The sequence below is a fragment of the Drosophila obscura genome, unplaced genomic scaffold (genome assembly GCF_018151105.1).
Source record: "Drosophila obscura isolate BZ-5 IFL unplaced genomic scaffold, ASM1815110v1 contig_186, whole genome shotgun sequence".
Taxonomy (NCBI): Eukaryota; Metazoa; Arthropoda; class Insecta; order Diptera; family Drosophilidae; genus Drosophila; species Drosophila obscura.
Window position 1 is genome coordinate 10,773,855 of NW_024542774.1, and position 12,431 is coordinate 10,786,285.

The window sequence follows — 12,431 nt, forward strand, 5'->3', positions numbered from 1 at the left end:
CCGGTGGATAGTGCTACTCGGCCAGCTCTCCATCAGTCCATCAGTATGTCCGACTGCCAGTTGCATTGCCGGATCAATTTGTTTGCCACTGATTCGCAGACACGTCCTCTCCCCGATGGCGCTTTTATCTGTGAATTGTGAGTGCAGTGTGTCATTAGGTGCCCCTTATATTCTATGAGGAGCCTCTACCCCGTTTCTTGGATAGGCAACAGGAGTGGCAGTTCCAAAGGCAAAGGTAGAGGGAGCCAGAGCCAAAGCCAAAACCACAGCCACAGCCAAAGGCACGTGACATTAGCAGAGTAAATTCCACTTAGAAATGTGACACAATTCGGGCATCTTTCAGCTAAGTGAATTTGAATGCCAACGAGCTGAAGAGAGCCAAAGAGAGCCAAAGACAGACAAAGAGTCCTTGGAAGGACTCTCTTAAACAGCCTGCGCGCTGGAAGTGGGGGCCAACAGCCATCAGCTGTCAGTGGTAGTTGCATCGCGAAGTGAAAACGAAATCGAAGGCGGACGGGCGCGCTCGTGTAACTGACCTAAAAGCTTCCGCAGAGCTTTCGCTCACCGCGGCACAGCGCATGCCTGGCGCTGGCCCGAAATTGGACTGCTGCCTGGTCTGGTCTGCCTCACGGGGCTCGTCGTTGTCGCCGTCGTTGTCCTTTCAGTTCACTTCGTATACTCGTTGAAAGCTGTGCACGCTGCGGAAGCTAAAGCATCGCCCCTGTGCCACACGGATGCCCATACAGTAGTAGGCAGTAGAAGCAACAGCAGCAACAACGAGAACACCAAACGAAAAAACAAAAGGAAACCTTTTAACACAACAATAACAAGGCCGAATCGGTGTGAGAGGACGAGGTTAAGCCCTGCCGGCGGCAAAAGTGCGTTTGGAATTTTTTGAAGATAAAAAAGTTCGGAGGAAGTTTTGAAAGAAGTCGCTGCGTATCAAGTTCAAGACCGGCCTACAGTGCCGCCGCATGCGTTTCGTACATCGTGTCCGTACATCATTGTTTATCCTTGAGAACGCATCTGTGCGCGTGAACTTCGCTGTGTGTGTGGCAGTGCAAGAAAGCCACAAGGCGGAAAATTTGCCAACGCCTCCATGTGAGCAGGCAGTTGGCCGTCAACTGTGTGTTTGTGCGTGTGCGTGCGTGTGTGTGTGCGCGGCCTGACTGCCTTCTCCAGTGCCCCAGTGCTCCACTGCTCGACACATTGTCAGCGCAACTCTGTGAACGCAGCTGAAAAGTCAGCAGTGACAAAAAAGTGAAAGCGGAAACGGAAACGGAAACAGAAGCGCCAGAGAACCGAGTGGCGAAAGCAGAAGCAGAAGCAGAGGTGGAGGTGGAGGCAACGTTAACTGCGACAACTGTGAAATGTGCGGCTGCATTGTTGTTTTGTTAGCACTTTGACCCAAATCGCATTGCATTGCATCGCACTGAACTGCCCTGCATAGGATAGCCCAGCAAAGCAGAGCATAGCATCCCATGGCAGGTGTGTCAGTGAGCTGGATCTGAGCGCGGACTTCCATGCATGACCGATAAGCTCCGGTGTCACCAGCAAAAGAAAGTCGCGAGTGGCGTACATACATACTCGTATATATAGCAGCGTACCAGGGTCCTCCGATAACCAGAATCCGTTGGACTGCCATCCACAGTTGGCCGCCCCTCACATGTGAGTATGACACGTGCCTAATGTGACTTTCACTTTAACTTTTACCACAACACATTTTGGCCCACGCCTTCTGGCTCTTCTGGTTTGGATTATTTATGTGCGATTCGGAAGTTTTTGGCTTTGGTTTATGGCCAGCGGCAACCGCAAACTTTGCCTCTGCCAAAGATATAAACCGTCTACGCATTTATGTTTTGTTTATTAGCTTAAGAACACATCATTAATGTCGACAGGTAAATGTATACATATTTATTTGGGGTTGCATATTTCGTAAACTTAATTTGAGACAACAGATTCCTTTCAAGTTGGCCCTCGAAAGACAGAGAGCAGAGGGAAGACCAATTAAAGGTTTATATTAAAGTTTTTTGGCTTTGTTGAATTATCAAATTAACCAATTGACCATGTCGCCTGTTGCTCTGAATGGACTTTCCGTTGAAAAGCCTTTCCATATTCGGATTATGAATTATACTGAATGGAAATTTAGTAGACAAATATTAATTATTAAAGTAATATTTAATTTACACACAATTAGCTATGATCTCGTATTATGTGTGAACTGAATAGGCGAACTTGAGGATATGAGGAATAATGAGCAGTAGAAGTCACTTATTATTATTCTATATTCAGCGAGATTGGGAGAGAATAGGAGACACACTCAAATACAGATTTACCAATAATTCTTGAACGCTAAAATTATAAATATAATTGGATTTATAATTAATATTCTGAGAAATGCTATATGCTCAATTTTAATAATGCTGAAATCTCTGGCGAAGCGTGAAATGCATTTGAAGTCGGATGGAGCCTGACATCTTAGGATTTACCCATAATTAAGTTTCTTCGAGTTAATCAAAATCAGCAGCGTTTATGCTGCTGTTTAATTATGTTGTGTGGCGACGCCCCGGGCTGTTATGGCAGTTCCTGCCCCAAAGCAACCAGCCGCCAGAGCCATCTCAACATATTTAAGATTATGTACCAGGCAGCAAACATACGCACATGCTGATTTGACAGTCGGGGGTCTGTACTAATGAAATGACAAAATGAAAACATATGAAAATTGCTAAGAAAGGCGAAATATTTGTATACACAGGCAATCCCTGGGAGACGCGGCGCTAATGGGAAAAGTCGTTGTCGCGGCTACGTGCGACAGCCGGCGGCAATGCCACAGCTATGGTTTCGTTTGCGGGTCTGGCTGGGGGAGAACAGACGCGTAGGTGTGTACTTGGAAGAGGGCGGGGATGACAGGTCTGCCGCTGCCCCTTCGCTGAAAGCGACGCAGAAAGCAATTAAATGTGTTTCCGCTTCGATGTCAAAATTAATGTGAATTTGATATTAGACGACTCGCACGCACACAAACACCCAACACAACCACACACACACACGAGCAGGGGACAAAGGACAGGATGGCCAGGTGTTAGGATGCATGGGGCGTGGCTGTCCTCTATCAATGTTGGGCCACTGTCATCGTGGCATCCAGCAACAGGCGCAGGAGCGTTTCGTCACCTTGGGGGCCAGACATGCAAAGTCCCCTCGTCTGTCTGCATGTGCTTGTGTCCACGTCCTGCTCCAGCTCATGCCGATGCTCCCGACCTTCTCCGAACAAAGCCAGCCTCACCTGTATAAGGGCATATTTTATGACCCCCATTTTGACACTCGGTGCGAGATTTAATGAGTATTTCGGATGGGATGGGATGGGATGGGTCGAGTGCGTAATGTTCTGGTATATTTATCATACGCCCCATGGCTTGCCATTGCTTTTTTGGACCCAGGGCGGAGTCGAAAAGTCAACTTGTCTCGATAAACATGCCAGGGCAAATATTTAAATTGGAGCACAACTAAAAAGTAGCAGAAAAACCAGGCAGAAAGTCTTTTTCCTGGGCAGATGGTTATTCCGACATTTTGTGTTGTCTTGTTTCTAGATTTGATTTGATTTGATTGTGTGCATATGAGTAGTACATATGTAACATGTACGAGTGTACATTTGTGCATGTGTGAGTGTAGGGAATATGAAGCCAGCTTTTTGCTTGACTTTCTACTCTGGACTCTCAGTTTTTCGTCTAGTTATTTATGCAAAATATCCCCAAGCATAATAGCAAAGGCAAATAAAAAACAAACAATATTTAAATAAAGGATTACAGCCCGGAGAAGGAACAAAAACAGAAATGGGAGCATGCCCCGTTGGACGACATGTAAGTTTGCCATTTAGTTATGAGCCCCGCCACTTGGCCGTCTGCCGACTCGGGCCACTGGATCAGTGCGTAGACTGGCTGGCAGCCTGCTGGGTCTCAGTCCTCCCGTCATCCTGCCATGTCTATTTTATAGTGTCTCCGGCAAGAGAGTCTTTGTCTTGATTTTAAATTCATTTTTATTCATTAGACTCCGCAGACGATTCTCTGTGCTCTGTGCTCTAAGCTCTGTTCTCTGCTCTGTGCTTGTGGTAGGATGATGTCATGTTTACCATGTCGCGTCTGCACGCACGCTCCAGTTATGACGCTCATGTCCCACACCAGCTGCCGACATCCGGAGGAGCTTCGAATGGGATTGCATTTGCCATGAATTTCCAACACGAGCCATTTAATATTTTATTCCATCGGAGGCCTTGGCTTAGCATAATTTTAGACGCTGCCGGCCGTTCGATTTCCCATTCGTGGCCTCAAACAGGGCGCACGTTGCCAAATTTTTAATTCCCATTTATTTTTGTGACTTTTACTCGGTCCTTGCTCCCTCGTTTATCTGCGTGCCATTGTGTGCCACCCGCATTGTTCGACTCCTTGCAGATACTCGTTCATATCGGATGGCAGACTTTAGTGCTTTCCATTTGATTGGAAGTTGCACTCTATACCTTCCCCGTTCCATCGCGATGCATCGGTGGGGTTGTTGGGTAAAGTGCAAAAGTTTCCAATTGTGCAGCGAATTGCTTAAGAAATAATCAACTCTGGCCGCTCTGGAAGTCAATCAAACCAGTGGCTTACTGGGCATCAGATTACACTCCATTGTTACTATTGCTACTAGATTTATAATGGGCAGGAGAGTGTAACGCTGTCAATATCCCAATTATATCGCTTTGCCAGCGCTTTACGGACTATGCCCGTAATGAGGACTTTGCATAACCAATCTAGTCCGACCAAGACGAAAGCGGCTCGGGCTTGGGCTCTTATCTAATTGATGACTTGAAAGGAACACAAGGCCTGCTTGCCAGCAATCAATAATGATGGATGGCCCGGGCCCGGGCCCCACCTGTTTGTAGCTATCAGCTGTCCAGCCTACAGCTAGAGTTTTGTTTTCCGTTTCGATTTGCCCCATACTCGGAGCTTAATTATTGAATGTATCAGCTAATTATAGTAAGAGCGTGACTTGTGTTTTCTGCTCTCTGTCCCTTGTCCTGTGTCCTCTGATTTGTGTTTCTGTGTCATGTGCTGTTCTACCTTGAATACAAACACATTCTATTAGCCCTGAATGAATTATTAACAACTGTGTCAGGCGGTCTGCTAACGAGATGTTGGGCCTGTCTGCTCTGGCAGCTTGGTCTGGGGCCGTATGTGTATGTGTGTAATTTACGCACCGGATGGCATAGGCAACTTGGCCGGACACTTAAATTTCTGGTGCTGTGTGTGCTTAGGCCTAAGCAGAAAATCATTAGTTAAAATGCGCAAATATCTCTAACGTTTTTATTAGTCGAGCAGAAAGTAATTGCCCGCAATTAGGCCTTTAATAGTATGGCCATAGAGAGACGCTGCACTCGGTCCTAAGCACACACATACTAGCTCTCTCTCTCATTGGGGTCTGTGTGAGTGTGTGTTTAGAGAGAGAGAGAGAGTGAATCAGTTTCTGGTCTCGGCCTCATCTTATGTTGTAGATCCCATGGGGATTTACCCAAAGCGTGAATACATTTTGGTTGCTCGTTAACTAAGAATTACCCTGTGTGCCCGGTACTGTATGTGTGGGAAAGGTCTTTTTTTGTGTATTTGGTGTCCTTGCGTTTCGTTTCGGCCCTCGTTTACTTAGTATTTTTATTGAAGCCATTCTGTTGGGTTGGAAAAACAAGGGAAACAGAGAGAAACTACAAAGACAACTCAAATGTTGCCACTCTGCTCAGAGTGCGCCAAGACAAGAACCCAGAATATTGTCTTAAGTCCCCTTTCCTACTCACTGTAGTATTCTTTGAGCTTTTGTATTTTGTATTTTGTTTTCCCTTAGCTTATTTTTTGTGAATATTTTTATTGTCAATTCGTTTCTCCATCGACAATTATTTCCTTTGCTCTCGGCGCACACTTTGCATACAAAAACGTCGCGAATGTTCCTGCTCCACGCCAGCGTCTACTTATAAAGAGACGAGCTCAGGAAGGGAATAGGGAATACGTTTTCAAAATTTATTATTCCGACTGACCAAGCGCACACAAATAATGGCCAGATATATGTATCGTTTCGTTGCTGGCTTTAATTTTTGACTTTGCTGGCTGCTCGTGCATGGATTCCTGATATTTTACTCGCAGATAGATTTTTATTGACCTGCTTTGCATAAAAATCCACACAGAATAAAAATCAAAACTCGTGATGGAAAAAACTTCAAATTTTAATTTGCAATTGAAATTTATGGAGCACGCCGCGCCGAGGCTCCGCCATGGAAACATCATTCAATTAATAAAGTCAGCTTCGATGCATTTAAAGCAGCGCGCTGCATCATGCAAGCGCAGCGGCTTCATTCACTTCAAAATGTTATGCCAAGCACTTGCAGACTGGTACTGGTCGCTCTTTGTTGTGTTGGAAAGGCAACTCGTTAGCGAGTTCAAGGTCCTTGTGGGGCCCAGAGATCAAGTTGCTGGGTCGAGGAGGCAGCCCAGCAGAAATAAAAACACGTGAAGGACCGACAAACAATGGCAGGGGCAAATGAGCACACGACATGAGGACTTAAAAAGCGGAGAACAAAAGGAACATCGAGCAAATGAAATGTGCGAGATTGTACGAGTATAGGAACGAAAGGACACTTGACACAAGGCACAACTGTAGCTGACGCAGAATGGATGTCTGCAGCGCTCTTTCAGCAATTTGGCAGCCAAAGGACTCTCAAGTGAAATTACGGAAATAAACAGTTTGCACGCCTGCACTGACTTTAATGCCAAAGGATGCGAATGCTTTCAGCTGGAACGGTTGGTGGGGGTGGGGGGGGTTGATGTTTTTCCCCATATTCACTGTCATGTGATAAGCCTCTGGATGCTGCGGGTGCGTGCCAGCGATCCCTCTCGCCCTGCTCTATCAAATGTGGGCGTCGTGTCAAAATATTTTCTTGGCTTTTCCTTTGCTGGTGCTACGGCTGCTGCTTGTAATGCGAGCTCATTACCATAAAAGCGTTGCCTTTGAATGGCGTGTAGTGTGGTGTTCGGGTATGCCAGTGTGTGAGTGTGTGGGTCGTGAGTGTGTCTATTGGTATGCATGCACCGTCAATGGGGGACGGCAACTTATAGATGTCTTCAATTTCAGTAATAGCACTTTGGGGCCCGCGGGACTGGGCCATGCTTGAAAGACACTCCTTTGCCGAAAGTTTTAACTGCTGCCTGGTGGATTTTAAAGTGTATTGGCAGTCAGTCTGCCAGCTGCAGGGCATAGCCGATTATATCAGCACACACACAAAGACTTTGAAAATATTGCATATGGCTGGCTGGCCGTAGGGGATTTGGCCATTAAGTCGGAGCCCCAGCCAACGAAAATAGAGCCAATACATGTTGAGTGCCCGGGGGGACGGGGACGGGGCTAGGACTGGGGACTGGGGACTGGGCAGAATTCATCAACACATCGGCCCCGAGGATGGCAGTGACAAGCTCCCCTGCAGCTACACTTGGTAGGTAAAGGAATTTCTCGTGCAGCATTGAATGCCCCAGCCGCCCCAACGCTACTAAAGTTTGAAAATATGGCATGCCATGGTATAAAGATGTTAGGGGGAGGAGTATGAAAGGCATTCCAACGCTTTTTGGCCCAAATAGCTGCCACATAATCTACAGACAAAACCAGGCGGTGTGGGATTGACTTGCTACCAATTCCAGCTCAAACAAAGGCCCTTTGCGGCAGCGCAAGAAAATTGATTTTGTGTGCGGTCCAATCTTCAGTGTGTGTCTGTTAAAATATGTGAGGAGGACAGATCAGATCGACCACTGCCTCGGTACATACACAGCTATGGGTGTGTAGCTCCTATCGGAGCAATCGTTTTTTATCTGGCAGCGAAGCGGCTCGTTGGCCCTGCTGAATAGCCATCTAAACCATATTTTCAGACGCAATGGCATTCGCATTTCGGCATGCGACTTGCCTACGCCATTATCCCTTTATTCCTTCATTTTATCATATCGTTCGAATGCCATTGCTGCGGCCCATGGTCAGGTTTTATGAACTGGAACAGAGGTTCGACCAGGGATTGGCGGTACGCAAGTGTGGCACAATTTTCGGCGCACTGAATTCTCTTCTTGCTCCTCATAACCAATTATGTTTTGCGGCTTGCGGCATGCAGGGCGGAAATTAATTTTGTGCTTTGGTGCAACTAATTCGATTATGAGCACTCACTCGCTCGACACCACCCATACAGCCATCCATTCAAGCCATGCCGCTCCCTGCTGCGTGCAACATCTACACAGACACTATAACGAGTGGCACAAGGATTTGTGTGTGTGTGTGTGCGTGCATGTATGTGGCAGCATTGTTGATTTGCATTAATGGTTGTATAATAATTTATAGCTCTGCAAATTTCTGGATTGTCGCGTATTTGTTTTTAAATATTGCGCACAAATTAATTTATTGCTTTATTATATTTTTGCGCGTCATAAACTTTGATGGTGCTCCCTCCGCTTCCTTCCTTTCGTATTAAATAAAACAGCCATTGAAACGGAATTCAATTAGAATTAAAAGTGACGTCACGTGCTTCTAATTAATTAAATTAGGAATGGAGCGAAGCCGGCAGCGGAAGCTGCTTGGGGTATAAATAAGGAAATAAATAAATTTCACATTTGGAAAGGGCCGAGTAAATGAGACGGAAACTGTGGAGAAGCCACTGCCAGCGACCGATAATATAAAAACAAAACGGAGTCCTGTCTGACCATTAACAAAGGCATACACTAAGAAAAACTATCTCTCTATCAGTTAGGCAAGGAAAGGGAAATGGAAACTGAAAATTAAACTTACCCTAAGATAATTTTCATATACTTATTAGCAATGCTTATATTTGAAAATGTTTCGAATATGTAAAATAGATATTTTTTTTTTTCTAATGCACTAAAAAACACCAGCAACTTTCAATAAAATCAATTTTTTTCTCGGTGTATATTCTTTTTTTGTACGAGTATTTTTTTGTCGCTTTATTTGGTTTATCGATTTGGGGCTGATGACTTTATCAACAAAACGGCGCTTGTCTCGACTTTGGCCATCTTTGGTCACTTGTTACGGCCAGCACACTCATAACACTCGCACAGATATAGATACACAGAAACAGTCATTCAACATTCATTGACACAGAGCTGAGGTTCTCCGCCTTCTCCTGTGTGCCCCTTGGCAGGCGCCCCGCAGCGCATGTTTTTGGTGGCTGCGCATTTAATGTTGAGGCTTTGAGGGCGTTGTGGCATTTGCACGCTTCATTTGACATAAAGAGCAAAAATAACCTCTGGCAATGGCCACGGACAAGGCCTGTGACTGTGGCCATGGCTATTTGGACGCAGATTAAGTATACGCCCCGTATTTGTTTTGTATTTATTAATACGCGCCATCCCCTGTTGTGGTCAGAGTGGAAATTTCCGCGAGGTTGGTGTTGAATTAAATCAAAATATAACCTTGCCACATTAAACACTCTAGCATCCCACAGTGCGCGTTGTTTACCGGGGTTTTTTTTTGTTTTCTCAAGTGTTGGTTTGTAGCTCCACAAAATGGAGTGGCTAAAGCCTTGAATCGGTGGCCACTCCAGCTCCAGCCGCACCTGCAGCTGTAAATAGTCTGGCAATTGAAATTAACATGATTTAAATAATTAAATGAAGAATATACCATGGGAAGAACGATATCGCGATGGCTGTTGTCATTGATTTTTAATTAGCATAAACCGGTAATAATTGCAGCAATGTGCAAGAATCATCGACAATATGGCCTCACCTTCCGATCAACGAAGTGCATATATAATTATGTATGGTTGGGCTATCGTTTTCATCGAACAGGCCACACACACACACACAGTGTGCTTGACACGTGGAAATTGTATTAAATTTATCCGTCAGTTGCTCATTTCAAATTGGTTTACGTGCCATGGAAGGTAATGGCTCACAGCAAATTAAATTGACTGTCCGTCTATGCTTTGAAATGGCTTGAAGTGCTCCTGAACGAGGATCTAGACCAGACCAGACCAGGGGAGTGGCACTTTCAGATTAAATCGCATGAGGATTCAGTAAATTTAATTAATATTTGGAATATTCGTTGGCACTTCTGCTAATTGCAATTACTCTCATATTCGTGGTCGCAGACTCATCTCGAATCTCAAAGCGATAACCCAAACACATTTATCTGCTGGTAAGTGATATGTCATCTTTCGGTTTGCCCGCCCACAAGTGCCTGTCGAGGACACTGTCAGCCGAAGTAATTCAGATAATTGAGAAAACAGAATTCCGTTTGTATGCAAACAAAGAAGCCTCTAAATATCAACAGCGCCGGATAAAATGAAATGAAATACAATAATCTAACACACAAAGGAAACCTGGAAAATGAAAAGATTTTCCATATTTTCCTGCCATCCGCTTTGTTCTGCGCCAGTCATGTGCAAAATTTATGTGTCGCCCATGCTGGAAGGAGCCCGGCCACAGAGAGAAATGCAGAGAGAAAACAGCATCATGCATGGAAGGAAAATCCAAAGATTAAATTAAATTGTACACGTCCCAGTTTAAAACTAAACAGACTGAGGCTGGGACTAAGGCTGACGCTGAGCCAGAGTGGAAGCTCTGGCCTGGCAGCTGTTCGGTCTCGTACATCATCAGTATGTGGCAGTGCCAGTGGCAGAGTCCCTGTAAATCCCTTCTGCCCGGCCAGGGCCAGGGCCAGGAGCACTTTTCCCGAGGAGGGCCGAGACCGGCCAAACCGGCTGTGCCGCAATAAATCACAACATTTTCAGATGCTTACACAAATGCTTTTTTGATCCTTAATTTTCTGATCAAATACGTGACATTAAATATGGTCGGGAACGACCAGGCACTGGGTCGGTGCGGGGTTGGAGTGGGGTTGGGGTTTAGGGGATGCCAACTAACAAATCGTTAGGATGTTGAAAATTGAATGAAAGCACTGAGAATACGAGTATCCGGCATTGAGCTATTGACATTTCCCCCAACGAGTAGCACAAATCTCAAGCCAGTGCGAAACAAAGCGGAGGAATTTTTCAATCCCAGCCGCTCCGAATCTCTGTACTTCTGTTCGACTCAATAAGTATCTGTGTATTTGGTATTGGATTGCAGCAGTAACAAAATCTGCGCTTGTATTGTAAAGTTCACTTTTATGACTGCCTGAAAGTGATAGTATCCCCTCAGCACCACAGTGCCATAGCCATAGCCATAGCTATAGCCATACAAACATTCGAACTCATATACGTAGCAGTCGTAGCTATTGCTTACAATGTTATTGTATGGGTATGGCTATGGGTCTGGGTGTGGTTTATACGCTTGCTTACTTTTCAATTTATTACGCAACATTAAAAGCTGCTTTCAACTTACAAACACACACACACACACACACGAGAGTAAGATACAATTCCTTTCCTACTGTTCCCTGTGTGTGGGTGAATCGTTGGGTCGGATGTGCGAAGGGGGAATCAAAGGAGGATTCCCATTGTATTGTCATTTGACAAAATGTCAATTGCAGTGACAAAGTATTAAGAGCTACATTTGTTCCCCAGCAGGGAGATGCAACAAAAATGTATCAAGTGCTCAAGAATGCACTAGAATGCACTGACTATAATACAGACAATTTACAATCGAAATGAAAAAGATACAAGCTCGTATAATAAGCCTCCCTGATACTGACAATTGTCTTTTGTTGCTGGGCGGAAGCAAGTCTTCCACTTACATATATAATACCAGAAAATTGCGTTTCTAATACCCTAGGTTTAAAGTTTCTCCTTTTTCGGGATCTTTTAAATAATGCCCCAAGATATTTGCGTTAATTATCCAAAAAGGTTTTCAGTTTTAAATTACCAGATGTATTGCATTGTAAGACAAGAATAAATAATCAGTATGCCGATCATCTGCCGAGCAACAATCAAACTGAAGCTCCTACCAAGGATTATATATCTAAAAATGCTGATATTTCAGTTTTGCTTATCCAGCAGCTAAATGCAATCAGGCGTAAGTTCACTCTCTGACATGCTGGGTACCGATATTAAAATAATACTTATTTAAGTCGTTGATTCGATGTTGCAGCTCGACGACCTTGGCACAGAATGCCGTTTCTGCACCTAGTGGAAACTCGCATTACGGCACAATCGAATTGGGGCCGAATTGAGCTGCGAGTGAAATGTTTATGCGGGCCATAAATGCGGCCACATGCGGAAATTAATGTTGCAAAAACTGCGCCAAACTTGGCCTGTTCACAATTATTGGGCTTGTCGAGCGTGCCATGCCATTTGCGTTGAAATTTTTGAGCTCAGGGCTCGGCACAAAGGAACCCCGAAAGGGCGAACTCGGGGGGGGCCAGGTGCCTGGCGCCAGCAAGCGTTATCATTACCTGTTACTAGGCATGCAGCTTGCCTCAAACATTTCGTAAAG

General features: G+C 45.0%; 1 protein-coding gene across 4 annotated transcripts in view; it reads left to right on the plus strand.

The window, feature by feature from the left end:
- The first annotated feature begins 683 nt into the window (after positions 1 to 683).
- Positions 684 to 12,431, plus strand: part of LOC111079837 (zwei Ig domain protein zig-8) — a 58,839-nt gene continuing 47,091 nt past the window's right edge. For all 4 annotated transcript variants that reach the window (XM_041593043.1, XM_041593045.1, XM_041593046.1 and 1 more), the window contains exon 1: positions 684 to 1,668. The gene's annotated coding sequence lies outside the window, so the exon portion shown is untranslated. The remainder of the gene's footprint in view (positions 1,669 to 12,431) is intronic.